We start from the raw sequence: 15677 nt of genomic DNA on the forward strand, positions 1-15677 counted from the left end.
AATTCCTCTTCAACTATTGATGTTCAATATTTGTGCCAGTTATTGCTTCTCTTACAGAAGATTCTACATTTCTCCTGCTTTTAGATCCCCAGTAAGATACAATTCCACATCTTTCACCCTTCATTTCCCTTTTCTTTCCTTTTTTGTTTCTTTCTCTAGCCCAGTGTATTTTTCTTTTGTTGCATAATAAAATTACACAAACTCAGCTTAAAATGATACACATTTGTTATCTCACAGTTTCAATGAATCAGGAGTTTAGACATAGCTTAGCTGGGCCTTCTGCTCAGGGTTTCACAAGACTGCAACCAAGGTATTGGCTGGGCTGGAGATTTCAGTTGGGGAAGAATTTGCTTCCAGGTTCATTCAAGTTCATTCATGTCCTTGAGGATGTATTACTGAGGGCCCAAATCTGCTAAGATGGAATCTTATGTGATGTAATGTAAACATGGGCATGATATCCCATCACCTTTTCCATGTTCTGTTTGTTAGAAGCAAGTCATAGGTCTCTTGCACTAAAGAGGAGGGGATTATGCAAAGTTGTGAATACTAGGAAGTGGGCACTCTTTGGGGAGAAGGATCGTGTTAGGGTCTGTTTGCCATGCCCAGATGCTTGACTTAATGTTATAAGACATACTAAACTCTTCCATAACCTTAATCTTGTTAATTCTATGAGCAAGATATCAAAATATGGTACCACACCTGGAATTCTTGGAAAGATATCACAACGATAGAAAACATGAAAGTAGGGCATTTACCTTTAAAAGCACCCTTGAAGCTAAGAAGCTTAGGAAAGGTCAACAAACTTTGCAAAGATCTTTCAGGAAATTAGATAAGGTTGTTGTGGTCAGAGCAAAGTACAAAGAGTTTGGAATAGTTCAAGTGGGTAACATGATAATAGTTGATTGAAGTGGAGGGATAAAACAAAATTGCTAAGTAACAGTGAGTGTCTAATTTAGACCCATTGGAATGAATCTGTAGCAGGATCAATGAACAGTTTCAAGGTGTTGTGCAGCAATATCGGTCAATCTGGAGGTAGGACTAGAAAAAAAAATGTGGAGTTTAATCAGAGATGGGGATTGGCAAAGCAAGAACAATGGATATTTAGAGGGTGGGAAATCCTAAATCTTACTACTACTGCAATTTGGCTTTTCTAGCTGGAGACAATTTTTTTCAGTCTTAACTTATGAACTATTCTAAACATACAGAAAAAAAACCCCAGAAAATAATGTAATAGCAACCACCTATTCCCAATCATATTTAACAGACGTTAACATTTCACATATTTCCTTCGAATATCTTCTATTTTTTTAAACAGCTAAAACACCTCCTATCCAATCTTCTCTCCTTTTATTTCTCCCTTAGTGAAGATTTGAGGTTTGCAGTTATTATTGTATCCGTTTAAACTGGTCAGTATGTGTAAGCTCTGAATGTCATTTTAAAGAGGGATTTCTTTCACACACTCATTAGCAAGTATTAGATATAAAGCAAGGAGAAAAATTTGGAACAATCTTTGAGGACAACGACTAATGCCCAGATGTTTTGTTACAACATTAATGTGCCTGATTTCAGAGAGAGCATTAAAATGCTTTAATATCCAATTGGCTTAAAAGGGTAAGGACAGAAAAACAAATGTACTCTTCTGTGGAGGAGTTGAACTGGGAGGCAAAGGGAGCTTCTTGTCTAGTGAGCTATAAGAGATAATTGTTCATCAGAGAGTGTGAAGTCTGTTGTAAGTACAACCACATTCATTAGCCAGTTTCCCTGCTTCCTGTCAGTAATGGGCATTAAGTTTCTCTCTGTTCAACTAGAATGAATTCTTGCTTTTGCACTACAGATCATTTTCTGGGTTTTTAATATACTGGCCTTTGGTCTTTCTTATTTTTGGATTATCACTGAATAGGTGTAACCTCAAGGCAGAGTATAAATTATTTCTTAAGTAACATATTCCAAATGTATGACAAGTTCTCAGAGAATATAGAGTATACATAGAAATCAAGCAAAAACACCCCAAACATAAAATATTAATATAAAAGGATACCTATACCAATTAACAAATATTATATTTTGCTAATAAGCATAACCAAAAGCCAGAAATTTAGGACATCAACAAAAATTAGTAAGTTTGTTTTGTTTTGGAGACATGTCTAGCAACTTACATAAATATAAACGTCACAGTATTTTTGCAGATAAAGATTTTATGTTGCTAGGTATCAGGGTCAACTCTGGATTTAACTCAAGGGTGAGCCCACTCTAAACTACATGGTTTGGACTTGTTTTCTGGGGTAACAAATAGCCTACCCTTCCCTCTTGATTAGACCTGATAGGTAGTTAAACCTCCCTAACAGCAAGCAACCTAACCATATAAAATGATGCATGTGGGAAAGAAAGTGGGTATGTAAATATGGGGTGGTGTTATGAATGGGGGTAGGTGAGAATGCGTTACAAATGCACTTATATTATAGTGTAATGGATCTTTAAAATTCATTCCATTCAAACCATGCAAATAGTGAGAAGCTGCTTGTGCCAGCTACTGTGCCACCTACTGTGTACCCTTAAGCGGAAAGGCAAATATGTGAAAATTCTTACTGTCATGGTATTAATGCAGATTGATTAAATCCTTCAAGATGATAAGGAGCTTCGTTCTTCTGGTGGAGTGGTGGGTTTGATTCATGGGTAATAGGCTGGATACTTTAGGGTATGGTTATGTCATTGAGAGACCTGTAGAGCCTCTTGATAATTGATTAGGTAGAGAGGGTATTGGAAATTTATTTAACATGTTGAAACACTCATTGGTGATATTCCTGGAGGTTAACCTTGTGTGGGGTACATAACATTGAAAAGCAAATGCCACACCCTAGGAGAACTTCCATGAGATTGGACTTCTGACTAGGGAAATTCTATGTGAAGATGTTCTGACAGCAACAGAATCTGATATAACCTTGTATTCTGATAACCTATAATCTGATATCATCTGTTCAACAGGCTGGGAAAGAAAAGGCTCTCAACCTCTGTTTTCCCCTGGTATATGTAAGATTCAACTTTGAAAGTGTCCTCCAGCATATGATTTCTGACTGGCTGAAGGAAGGTGACACTGGACAGTCTAAAAGTTCTCATTTCTCCAAAATGTGCCTGAAACAACCAGACGGTGAGTGTGAGAAAAATCATTAAAATAAGGAGCACTTGGCTTTATCTCTATTTAGGATTAAAATGGGGATTCCAGATGGAAACTGCACATAAATTCATAGACATGCATATTTTCTGAAACGTAGAGAATTATAAAGGACCCTTGCATCATTCTATTCTCAAAGCATTTACAAAGCTCTTATTATATGTGAGACATGGTTCTGAGCATTAGAGATACAAAGACAAATAAACCATCATTCCTCCCCTCCACTGTAAGAACAGTTACAGCAAAGTGATTAATGCTACAATAGAGGAATAAACAAGATGCTGAGAAGGCACAAGAGAGGAAGCACTTCACTTTTCTAGGAGAGGCTAGAAAAGGCTTTTCAAAGAGGGTAGCATTTGAGTAGATTCTTGAAGAATGAATTAGTTTTTCAGGGTATTATAGAAAACATATGAGAAAAGCAGAAAGATGTGAAGCAGCCAGGAGACCAAGGTGTGTGCAGATATAATTTTTAAAGGTGGATAGGAGCAGAAATACTGAAAAAAACTTGTATACCCTACTCTGGAGTTCAGACTTCAACCTGTAGACTTTGGGGGCCTTTGATGGGTTTGATTTCACAAGGATGTTGAATGGAGTGTAGAGGGGGTGGGTTATGGCAGATTCTGGATCTGCCAGTTAGAAACATATCATAGTCATTTTGATGAGAAATGATGGGGGTCTGGGCAGAGGAACATGATGGGATTCCTTTCAGCTTTCTGACTTTATGGATCATTGTTTCATTAATCAAAAGAGAAGAGCCAGCTTTTGGGAAGGGAAAGATGGATTCAGTTTTGGACACCTTAAGTTTGAGGTTCCATTGAAAAACTGAGTGGAGATGACCATGAAGCAGTTGGTAAAATAAGCTTGAAGTTCAAGAGGAGAAGATCCAGTTTAAAGATAACAAATTTTAGAATCATCAGTGTGTAGAAATTTTTGGAGCCATGAATGTGAATAAGATTTCTCAGGAAGAGTGTGTCAAATCAGAGGAGAGGAGCAAAGGCCAACCCAGGCATTTCTAATAATTAAGGTGGTAAAGAGAGGAGTGGTAGAGCTGAGAAGGAATTATGGGAGAAATTAAAGAAAAATCAGGAGGAAGTGATGCCAGGGGAGTGGATAATTCCAAGAAGGAGGTACTGGGTAGTAGGATCAAATGCTCTGTTGACCAAGTTTGAAAATGACACTGGATTAAGTCATCACAGGCCAAGAGAAGAGCAGCCACAATTTTATTGAAATGGTAAAAGCGGAATAAGATTACAGTGGGTTGAGGATTGAATGGGAAGTGAGGAAGTAAAGTCATCAAATGCTCATTATGATTTGAACCTTCCCTTGAAGGCAAGAAAAAAGAGATATTTGTAGCTCAAGGGGCCAAAGAGTCTCAGAACTGGACTTTTAAAAATAATAGAAGAAACTTGATATTTTAGGACAGCGCAAGAATGTGGTCTGGTGGCTATTGAGCTAGGTTAAAAAAAATTTATTTTGCTTCCTTTTTGGGTGTTGGTTTAAGAGTGTTTTAAAACTAGCTGTGACTTTGAAATGTCTAAACCTGCCTAGAAGTGCCTTGAGAAACACTTGAGACAAAGGATGATTTAGGAAAGAATCCCCACTGCTGCTGCATGCAGATCATGGCTAGATGTGTGAGATGATGAGGTTTAAATAATGGCAAATAAAGTTGAAAGGCTCTCAGCATCTTTGCTGACTCCAAGAAGCAAAAACAACCTGCCTTCCGGCAAACACATTTTCCCTTCTGAAATTCTGTCAAATAAATTCAGAGGGACATGAAAAAAATGGAAATATATCTTGTAACATGTGCTGATATGGTTGCACAGCCCCTGTTTCATAGATTGTGCGTTATGAATTTTAACACTATATCTGATTTCTCTGGCATGTACACTGTGTAAAAGAGCTTGTAGAGGTACAATGTTATAATCATTCCAGGGAACTTGAGAAGGCATTGCACCAAAATGAGACTACAGATATTATGTAAGCAAGAAGAAATCTTTCCCTCAAAAATGAAAGCATTTCATAATAACATTCAAGGAAAACTGTATCCTTTGAGGCATTCTACACATTCTTTCTTACCGATGACAAGAAATACAGCTTAGGTTTAACATTTCATTCGGTGTATCACAGCCCTAGATAGTTTTCAATGGGCTTATTTTTCAAGAACTGAAGTGGTAGCTTGTCATATATATCTCAGCTTCTGAAATGATTGGTATTCCTCTCCTATCTAGCAGCTGTTGGTGGGTTTTTTAATTTAACCAGTGAAGAGTTCCAAAATAGAAGTGTTGTCTTGTATATATTTTAAAAACACACATTTCAGGCCTTTCCTCTTTAACTTGAAGTAGTAGATAAAAATTCCCAAGTGAAAACGACAAGATTACATTATGACATTGACTCACAAAGGCATGAGGCATCTACAGATGCCCCTACATGTCAGCTCCCGAAGCAAACACTGCAACTGTCATACCCAACATCCAAGAGCTAAGTAGATTTAGTCAAAACCTTGATTCAATGCAAGGCTAATGGAACCAGGTGTTCTGGGTAACTAAATTCTCTTCTTATTTATTAGGTGGCTAAATAGAATACCCTTTTATTTGAATTTTTGTTACCACAGAGTTTTAGAAATGTGTTGCCACATTTTATTAATTTGGTGATTTTCCTATTGGTGTAAAAGTTGAGTTTGAGTGTGGACTCTATTCCTGTTGAAGGTAGGGAGGCAGTTGTTTTCTTGATATTTTCCTTGGGGCTGTGCACAGGAGAGCATGGCTGGTGGTTGCTTTTTCCTGTTCTAGACCTTGTGATTGGTCTGTTCAATATGTTCTCAGGCATCCTCTCTCCACCACCCTGTCAATTTTATATAATATGTTATTTTATTCTTAATCTATTTTTACACCCTCAGGTACTTGATGTAGGTTGGATTCTGAAGTTGCTAAAATGTATAAGTAATTTACAACCCAATAAGGGGAGAGACATGTACTGCTGAAAAGCTAACTGCCTGGGTTTGAATCCTGGCTCTGCTACTGGCTAACTGTATGACCTTGAGTAAGAACTAAATGTATTTGTGTCTCAATTTCCTCTGCTGTAAAACAGAGATAACATTAATTCTTACGTTATAGGGTTGCACTTTGTATCTCTAAAGTACTTAGATCAGGGCCTAGTGCAAAGTATACTCCATGCATATGCTTGCTGTGATTGTTCTCACCCTATACCTTTATTTGAGGTTAGGCCCCAGAATGTGTCTTCTTCTCCTGTGCCATGGGAGATGTCTTAGTTTGGGCTGCTATAACAGAGCACCACAAACCAGGTGGCTTCAACAACAGAAATTTATTTTCACAGTTCTGGAGGCTGAAGCCCAAGATCAGGGTGCCAGCATGGTTGGGGATTGGTGAGGGTTCTCTTCCTGGTTTGTTGCCTTCTTGCTCTATCTTTACATGGTGAAAAGAAAGATGGCTCTAGGCTCTTCCTTTTCTTATAAGGAAACTAATCCCATCATGGGCTCCACCCTCATGACCTTATCTAAACCTTATTACCTCCCAAAGGTCCCACCTCCTAATACCATCACTTGGGGTGGTAGGGTTTTAGCATATGAATTTTGGGTCCATACTATAGCAAGAGAGGATGGAGATTTCCCTTGGAGAGCATAATCCTCAATCTCGAGTTTTGGAAGAGACAAAGAGAGTTTGGTATTGTCTGGCCCTTTTATGTATGAATGTTCTTAGACTGGGTTTATATGTGCCACTATAAGAGATAGTGTGCTTAAAAACATAATAAAAGAAGAAAAAAGAAAAGAAAAGAAAGAAACACAAAAGAACCCTGATATAGGTTGTTGTCATTTGCTTCTCTATAGCTGAAAAAATTTCTGGTTACTAAATTATTGTAAATTGAGGGTTTCAGTGGATTAATCAAGGTTTTCTATAATATGCTACAATAGAAGACAATGAGTAATTACATGAATTACAAAACATAAAAGTAAACCAAAATATAATGAGAAAAGGCAATTTATTAGTGCTTTTCCCATGCCTCAGTGTGTAGCTTGATCTATGCAGAGAATAGCAGATTGGCTTCCCTCCTCCAGGGTAGGCAGTAAGGAGGATTCTTTTGATCATTTTATTCATATTGTGTTAAAACTACAGCACTTCTAATTTATAGACATATTGTGAATGTCAAGGAAATGTCACCCAAATCATTGAAATACAGTAAAATTCATCCATTTTATTTAAATAACAGGTTGCCCTGGGCTCCAAGGGAAGCAGGCTTAAATGGAACTGGGATTTTTGACTGTTCAATTTCAGTACTTTAAAGACACAGAATAATCAAGGTGGATTTCTTAAAGGAAGGGAGTCTGAGGATAGAAAAGTAACTGTGAAGTATTTCTGGATGAGCCACTAAGTGGCAGATTGGCATACGGCTACATTTCAGACCCCGATTTGTTTGGTTTAATGTGAGTCACTTTTTTTCCCCTTTAAATTGAAGCCCAAATCCTATAATGGAGATACTTAAATTAACCCTCTGGTTCACATAGGCATCTATTTCAGCATCCCTCTGAGAAATTCAACAGTCTGTTATAAATTGAGTTTTATATGTTTCTGTCAAAGCCTAAGGAAAAATTTGATTATCCTCCAGATATTTCCCAATCCTTTAGCTAAATTGGATTATTTACTGATTTACGCTTTACTTTCTAGTGCTATAGTAGTGTCTTAGTTGCAAACTTTATAGTATAAACTGACAAGATTATAAAATGTTTATCTTCCTAGGGAAGCAGCTGGTCATCTTTGCCTTTGGGCTTAAATGGATCCACATTCCAACCCTGCTTTTGTTGCATATTAACTGGGTGACCTTAAGCAAGTTACACGATTTCTGTGGGTTTCAGCCTCTTTGTAAGTACAGTGGGGATACTAATAGTGAACTTGCATGGATTTTGGTAAGGATGAGTACAGACAAGGCATGTGGAAATACTGGGTCCTGAGACACCCTCAATAAATGTAACCCACCTCCCATGTCCCCAACCCCAAACCATTTTTTATTTATTGAGGAAACATATAACCAAGGATATGTTTAGACTCAGGATCTTTTAGGGTGGGAGCCCAAGATAATGCACCTTAAGTCAATCTGTATCAGTCAGAGTTCAACCAGAGAAGCAGACCAGTAGGAGATATATATTAGAGATTTACCACAAGGAACTGGTTTATGCAATGTGTGGGCTAGCCTAGCCAAATCTGAAATTCATAGGGCAGGCTGTCAAGAAGGGCAGGAGCTGAAGTTCTTGTTTCACGTAGAATTTATTCTTCTTCGGAAGCCTCAGCTCTACTTGTAAGGCCTTTCAACTGATTCTATCAGGCTTATCCAGGAAAAAGTGCACATATCATGCATATGTGCACACAGAAAAGTGCACATATCATGAGTGTACAGCCTGATGATTTTTTACGAAGTGAACACACCCCTGTAATCAGCTCACAGGTCCAGGCAGAAAATATAACTAGCACTCCAGGAGCACTCCCCCCGCACCACCCGCCGCTGTTCCCCTTTCCAGTCACTACAGGCACTACTACTCTCCTTCTCCCTCCCTAGAGGAAGGCTCTTTGAATATCCTGACTTTTTGGAGTGATGCTACTGTGGTACTGTGAATATAATATTGCTCACAGAGGTAAAAGAGTTAAAGCCTAGCTTTTTTATTTCCTCACTATATGATTTTGGATCCCTTTAACTCTCTAGGCCTCAGTTACCTTATCTGTAACATGGAGATAATAAGAAATCTTTGGTTTAGCAAGAAATTTCAATGAACTAAAAGAAGTGGAATATTCTAATAAAGATCCTGGCACAGAGTAGGTACTAAGTAAGTGTTGAGCCCTGAAAGCTAAGTGTCCCTTTATGAGCTGGAGGTTATGAACTCATGGGACATCATATACAGACTGTACAATCTTTTGACATTGACTTTTCCATGTGCAACCTCTTGCCTCTGTTGCCACAGTCCCTCCTCTCAGGCATTTTTCTATTCTAGGGACAAATTTTCCCAAGACATCCTTCATCCTGAATGACTGAAACTAGAGTTCCAATATGTAGTCTAGTCTCACAAGTCCTGGTTTGCTGGCCTCATTGTTAGTTGGATATGAGCTTTGATAAAATTCTTGTGCAGTTGAAGAAAACAGCAGTGTAGATCAACAGCTTCTCTCATATTTATGCTTTATACTTGAAGATTGTTTCAAGTTACAACACTTGACACCATTAGAATGCAGTGCTACTCTCTGCATAACTCCAATTCTAGCCTCTGCTTTTGAGTACTGAATGAAGTTCGACAGTTCTATCTTTATTGTTAGTGGTAGGTGCTCAATGGAAAATACATATAATGTCCTCAACTTTTGGAACTGGATATAGGTGGTAAAGTCTACATGTTTTCTATCTCATTCCCTTATTTAGAATCACGAACTATTCATTTTGTATGTTCTTGTCATACAGTTTTTATCTTTTACCTTATTTACTGAAATCATTAGAGTGGCTAGATGTGCACCGAGTATATATTTTATGTTTCTATTTTCCTGAGAGGAGGAAGACATTTTTTCCCTTCCGCCATTGTCTTATTTTCTGTGTTGTATAAGCACATTTTAATTGTGTCATGAATTTTTGTGCCCATTAATTTGAGGAAACAGACCATGTTTGTGACTTTCAATGAGGCTGTGAAAATTTCATCAGTTTGCATAGATTCACCTGTAAGTGAAAGTTAGGGCAGGGTGATAAAGTATAAAAAATGTGAATGGTGGGAAAGGTGGAAATTGCACTTATTATCTGCATATTGTGTATGTGTGTTACTGTATTTTACCTATATTATCTCATGTAATGTCACCATGCCAAAGTAAAGGCACTATGAAAATAAACACCTGTATGATGGCATCAAGGTGATGGTACCTCTCTATTAGGTATCTTTAGAATTTCCAGATACCAAATTTAGGTCCCTCTAAGAGAGCAACAGATTGATCAGCCACATGTCTTGAAAAACTCATATGTTTAAGGTTCATTCTTTATTTTATCTTTATTAAAGTCTTATAAAGTTTATATCATATTACCCAAAAAATGAGAAGTAAAGAAGAGAGGCTCAAATGATTTGTTTGAATTTATTGAGGACAGAATGTCCTTTGAGTCCTGTAGGAAGTCTGGGAAATGAAGTAACACATTCTGGTTTTTGATCTTGTATACATTTGAGTTAGAGCAATGGTTATTATTTTAGTAACAAATATTTATTGAGTTCCTACTTTGGGCCAACCCCTGCTCTGTGCTGGAGATACAGTGATGAGCAAGATATGGTCTGTCCCTGAGATCATAGCCTAATGAGGAAGCCAGGCACGAAAACACAATCACAATCCAAAGACGTAAGTGCTGAAGTAGGGACACTGCTGAATATTGTAGTATCTCAAATGTGGGAGTGCCCAACATCAGGACCCTAGTTAACTTTGTGGGTTAAGGGCTTCAGGAGTCTTCCCAGTAGAAGACAAACACCGGTGGAAGATTAATACAAGATGGATGAGTAGGAAGGGCATTAAAAACCAGCAAGTACAAGGCAAAGTGTAGTTCAGAGAAATGCAAGAAGTTGATGTCTCAGGTGTTTTGCACAGATGTCTTTGGTGGCATCCACAAGCCACTGTGGGGGAATTATGAAAATCCCTTCCCCAAATCCACATTTGGTAGGAGTCTAAAATCCTTTCAATCCTACCTTTATGACATTGCTCATATCTATTCCCTCTGCTGTTTCCCCATTATTAATGCATCATCTCCTACCAGGGCTATTGCAGTTGTCCTGTAAATCATCTTGCTGCCTTCAGCCTTGACCATCTTGGATCTGTTCTCCATAGTGCTGCCCAAGTGATCATTCTATACTCAGATATGATATTTTCTGTGTCTTTAAAACCCTTCTAAATCTGCCTTCCCTCTGGCAACAAAATAAACTCTTTGTATGTTACAGGAAGCTCTCATGATCTGGCTCCTGTCTGATATCTATTTATCTTGAAAGCAAACACAAGGTTTTGGGGGGCAGAAATGAGAGTTACTACAGCAATGACTGCACTCATTTTCCCATACTCAGTAATTCACAAGTGATGCAATGAGAGCCAGGTGTTCTCCTGTATGCTGGGGGATGGGAGAGTCTACACCGCAGGAGAGGAACCCTGAAATTATGAATCCGGGAACTTACATAGTCTATATGCTACCTCCCTCACCGCTGGAGAGAGAGAGAGAGAGGGGCTCAGGGTTTCATCACCCTTAGATAAGGAAACAGAGAAATAAGTCTCTAAACTAATTGGAGGTCTCTAGCTATTCAATCACTCTTTAACTTCCAAGGTTTATCTTTTAACCCAGGTTCCAATTATCTTTGGTGAGAAACATAAAAATATCTTCACTCTGGTTTCATGCTGCTTACCTTTCCAGGCTTATGCGCTCTTGCTTCCTTGCTCACTGTGCTTCACAGCTGCTGTACTAGTAGCAGTTTTCTATACAGTACTATGCTGTTTTTGTCCTCAGGCCTTTGTTTATTTGTTTCAATATTGCCTCATTAATTTTTTGACCCGTTATTTCTATTGAGGAAAAATTTACATAGAGTGAATTGCACTGATTTTAAGTTTACAATCTGGTAAGTTCTGATAAATGTAAGTACCTGTGTAACACCACCCCAGTCAAGATTTAAAACATTTCTATCAAACCAAGATGTTCCTTTTGTGCCCTCTTCTAGTCAATTCCCCCCTCCTCTCATAGCAACTACTGTTTTGATTTCTGTCATCATTGATTAGTTTTGCCTGTACTTGAACTTCATAAAAGTGGAATCATACAGTATGTACTCTTTTGTTCCTGGCTTCTTTAGCTCAACATAATATTTTTGAAATTCATGTATGTCGTTGAGTGAGTCAGTAGTTTATTCTTTCTTGTGTAGTAGTTTCCATTGCATGAATGTTGCTCAGTAATTTTGTCTTATTTTTATGTGATGACATTGGGGTATTTCCAGTTTTTGTCTATTATAAATAGAATTTCCATAAGCACTCTTATTCAGGAATCTTTTGTGGGCCTGTCTTTTTATTTCTCTTGGGAAAATACCTAGGGGTAGGATTGCTGGGTTGTAGACAGAGTGTATGCTTAACTATACAGGAAACTGCCAAATAGTTTGCCAAAATGTTTGCACCTCCAGGCTCCATGCTTTTTTTTTTTCTTCCCTATTGCCTCTTTGTTGAAACCTCTGAGCTGCAGGTTATTGCAGAGCTCAGCTGATGGCCCTGGCCTATGCTCTGAGCACAAAAAGTATAATTTCACAATACCCTGTCTATCTCACAGAACGAGGACACTTAGATTAGGAACCTCCCTCCTAAACTCCCTGGCCCTCAGATCAAACATCTTAAATCACAACTTGGATTGCCACTTACCCTTTCTTTTTTTTTTTTAATTTTAAAAATTTATTTTTTTTTATACAGCAGATTATAGTCATCAATTTTATACACATCAGTGTATACATGTCAATCCCAATCTCCCAATTCATCACACCCCCACCCCCACCCCACGCCGCTTTCCCCACTTGGTGTGCATACATTTCTTCTCTACATCTGTATCTCAGTTTCTGCCCTGCAAACCGGTTCATCTGTACCAGTTTTCTAGGTTCCACATACATGCGTTAATATACGATATTTGTTTTTCTCTTTCTCTAGATCCATCCACGTCTCAACAAATGACCCAATCTTGTTCCTGTTTATGGCTGAGTAATATGTCATTGTATATATGTACCACATCTTCTTTATCTATTCGTCTGTTGATGGGCATTTAGGTTGCTTCCATGATCTGGCTATTGTAAATAATGTTGCAATGAACATTGCGGTGCATGTGTCTTTTTGAATTATGGTTTTCTCTGGGTATATGCCCAGTAGTGGGATTGCTGGATCATATGGTAATTCTATTTTTAGTTTTTTAAGGAACCTCCATACTGTTCTCCATAGTGGCTGTATCAATTTACATTCCCACCAACAGTGCAAGAGAGTTCCCTTTTCTCCACACCCTCTCCAGCATTAGTTGTTTGTAGCTTTTCTGATGATGCTCATTTTAACTGGTGTGAGGTAATACCTCATTGTAGTTTTGATTTGCATTTCTCTAATGATTAGTGATGTTGAGCAGCTTTTCATGTGCTTCCTGGCCATCTGTATGTCTTCTTTGGAGAAATGTCTATTTAGGTCTTCTGCCCATTTTTAGACTGGGTTGTTTGTTTTTTAAATATTGAGCTGCATGAGCTGTTTTTGGAGAAATATATTTCTCCAAATATATTTGGAGAAATATATTTTGGAGATTAATCATTTGTCCATTGATTCGTTTGCAAGTATATTCTCTCATTCTGAGGGTTATCTTTTTGTCTTGTTTATGGTTTCCTTTGTGGTGCAAAAGCTTTGAAGTTTCATTAGGTCCCACTTCTTTATTTTTGTTTTTATTTCCATTACTCTAGGAGGTGGATCAAAAAAGATGTGGCTGTGATTTATGTCAAAGAGTGTTCTTCCTATGTTTTCCTCTAAGAGTTTTATAGTGTCTGGTCTTACATTTAGGTTTCTAATCCATTTTGAGTTTATTTTTGTGTATGGTGTTAGGGAGTGTTCTAATTTCATTCTTTTACATGTAGATGTCCAGTATTCCGAGAACTACTTATTGAAGAGACTGTCTTTTCTCCATTGTATATCCTTGCCTCCTTTCTCATAGATTAGTTGACCATAGGTGCATGAGTTTATCTCTGGGCTTTCTATCTTGTTCCATTGATCTATATTTCTGTTTTTGTTCCAGTACCATATTTTCTTGATTACTGTAGCTTTACAGTATAGTCTGAAGTCAGGGAGTCTGATTCCTCCAGCTCCGTTTTTGTCCCTCAAGACTGCTTTGGCTGTTCACGGTCTTTTGTGTCTCCATACAAATTTTAACATTTTTTGTACTAGTTCCGTAAAAAATGCCATTGGTAATTTGATAGGGATTGCATTGAATCTGTAGATTGCTTTGGGTAGTATACTCATTTTCACAATATTGATTCTTCCAATCCAAGAACATAGTATATCTCTCCATCTCTTAGTATCACCTTTAATTTCTTTCACCAGTGTCTTATAGTTTTCTACATACAGGTCTTTTGTCTCCCTAGGTAGGTTTATTCCTAGGTTTTTTATTCTTTTTGTTGCAATGGTAAATGGGAGTGTTTCCTTAATTTCTCTTTCAGATTTTTCATCATTAGTGTATAGGAGTGCAAGAGATTTCTGTGCATTAATTTTGTATCCTGCAACTTTACCAAATTCACTGGTTAGCTCTAGTAGTTTTTTGGTGGCATCTTTAGGATTCTCTATGTATAGTATCATGTCATCTGCAAACAGTGACAGTTTTACTTTTTCTTTTCCAATTTGTATTCCTTTTATTTCTTTTTCTTCTCTGATTGCCATGGCTAGGACTTCCAAAACTATGTTGAATAATAGTGGCGGGAGTGGACATCCTTGTCTTCTTCCTGATCTTAGAGGAAATGCTTTCAGTTTTTCACCGTTGAGAATGATGTTTGCTGTGGGTTTGTAGTATATGACCTTTATTATGTTGCGGTAGGTTCCCTCTATGCCCACCTTCTGGAGAGTTTTTTATCATAAATGGGTGTTGAATTTTGTCAAAAGCTCTTTCTGCAGCTGTTGAGATGATCATATGGTTTTTATTCTTCAATTTGTTAATATGGTATATCACATCGATTGATTTGTATATATTGAAGAATCCTTGCATCCCTGGGTTTAATCCCACTTGATCATGGTGTATGATCCTTTTAATGTGTTGTTGGGTTCTGTTTGCTACTATTTTGCTGAGGATTTTTGCCTCTATATTCATCAGTGATATTGGTCTATAATTTTCTTTTTTTTGTAGTATCTTTGTCTGGTTTTGATATCAGGTGATGGTGGCCTCATAGAATGAGTTTGGGAGTGTTCCTTACTCTGAAATTTTTTGAAAGAGTTTGAGAAGGATGGGTGTTAGCTCTTCTCTAAATGTTTGATAGAATTCATCTGTGAAGCCATCTGGTTCTGGACTTTTGTTTGGTGGAAGATTTTTAGTCACAGTTTCAATTTCATTACTTGTGATTGGTCTGTTCATGTTTTCTATTTCTTCCTGGTTCAGTCTTGGAAGTTTATACCTTTCTAAGAATTTGTCCATTTCTTCCAGGTTGTCCATTTTATTCACATAGAGTTGCTTGTAGTAGTCTCTTAGGATGCTTTGTATTTCTGCGGTGTATGTTGTAACTTCTCCTTTTTCATTTCTAGTCTTATTGATTTGAGTCATCTGCCTGTTTATCTTTATAAGTCTGGCTAATGTTTTATCAATTTTGTTTATCTTCTCAAAGAAACAGATTTTAATTTTATTGGTCTTTGCTATTGTTTTCTTTTTTTCTATTTCATTTATTTCTGCTCTGATCTTTATGATTTCTTTTGTTCTGCTAACTTTGGGTTTTGTTTGTTCTTCTTTCTCTAATTCCTTTAGGTGTAAGCTTAGATTGTTT

Source organism: Phocoena sinus, chromosome 2 (assembly GCF_008692025.1).
Source record: "Phocoena sinus isolate mPhoSin1 chromosome 2, mPhoSin1.pri, whole genome shotgun sequence".
Lineage (NCBI taxonomy): Eukaryota > Metazoa > Chordata > Mammalia > Artiodactyla > Phocoenidae > Phocoena > Phocoena sinus.